This window comes from Oncorhynchus clarkii, chromosome 6 (assembly GCF_045791955.1).
Source record: "Oncorhynchus clarkii lewisi isolate Uvic-CL-2024 chromosome 6, UVic_Ocla_1.0, whole genome shotgun sequence".
Lineage (NCBI taxonomy): Eukaryota > Metazoa > Chordata > Actinopteri > Salmoniformes > Salmonidae > Oncorhynchus > Oncorhynchus clarkii.
In genome coordinates, this window is record NC_092152.1 from 82,385,344 (window position 1) to 82,385,755 (window position 412).

Consider the following 412-nt stretch of genomic DNA (forward strand, 5'->3'; position numbering starts at 1 on the left):
AGAAGGAGAGAGGGAGAAGGAGAGGGGGAGTAGGAGAGAGGGAGATAGGGAGTAGGAGAGGGAGAGTAGGAGAGAGGGAGTAGTTAGTGAAGGAGGCAGGGAGTAGGAGAGAAGGAAAGAGGGAGTAGGAGAGAGGGAGTAGGAGAGAATGAGAAGGAGACAGGGAGTAGGAGAGAATGAGAAAGAGAGAGGAAGTAGGAGAGAATGAGAATGACTTGGAGAGACACATAACCTACCCCCCCCCCCCCCCCCCCCTCTCTCTCTCTCTCCAAAACACATGTCAATATCATCTGGAGGAGTCCATTGTGATATTGCCTCTCATTCATCTCCTGGTTGTCCATAACTAACACCCATAGCCAGCAGAGGTTGAAATAAACCATGTAGACCGCTAGTGAATGAACGCAGCCCATAA